At 37.0% G+C, this 613-nt stretch overlaps 1 non-coding gene across 1 annotated transcript; it reads left to right on the top strand.

The window, feature by feature from the left end:
- Positions 1–224: 224 nt before the first annotated feature.
- Positions 225–331, top strand: LOC122069853. Its single transcript, XR_006137566.1, has one exon. It is a non-coding gene; the product is annotated as a small nucleolar RNA R71 (small nucleolar RNA).
- Positions 332–613: the final 282 nt, after the last annotated feature.

Raw genomic sequence — 613 nt, 5'->3', positions numbered from 1 at the left:
TAGCTATTATCTTATCCACAAAATATCATTTCCCTCCTATGGTTCTTTCACTCTCTTGGGTTGATTCTCCCTCACGGGTTTTGTCAGTTAAGTCAAGTAAGAATTCCCTTGCCTTTCCTTCATCTGTAAAGGATATGAATCCCTTAGGGCACATAGACTCTATCATTTGTTTAGTTGGGTAATCAATACCTTCATAAATTATTTGACATAAATGCCATAAGTCTAGGCCATGGTGAGGGCATTCTTGGAGTAGATCCTTGAATCTCTCCATAAGTTTCGAAAAGGACTCACTAGGTTTTTGCGTAAACTGAAGGATATCACTTCTAAGTTTATTGGTCTTGTGAGTTGGGAAAAACTTCTTAAGGAAGACGACTGTGAACTATTCTCAGGGTAGAACCTATCTTTCAGAGATTTAGGTGGAGAGTTTTGCTGTTGGTCTCCCATATTGAAGGGTTTTAAAGAGAGCAAACGTATAGGGTCACTACTTATTGGATCTCTTCTTTCTAACCGATTCTTAGTATTACGTATCCACTTCACACTCATACAATAGAAAACTACCAATAACTAGAGTAAGACAAGCACAAAAGAATGGAAAGAAAAACCTTTTTTTTTA

This window comes from Macadamia integrifolia, unplaced genomic scaffold (assembly GCF_013358625.1).
Source record: "Macadamia integrifolia cultivar HAES 741 unplaced genomic scaffold, SCU_Mint_v3 scaffold738, whole genome shotgun sequence".
Classification (NCBI taxonomy): Eukaryota; Viridiplantae; Streptophyta; class Magnoliopsida; order Proteales; family Proteaceae; genus Macadamia; species Macadamia integrifolia.
This window is presented reverse-complemented; position numbering and strand designations above follow the sequence as displayed.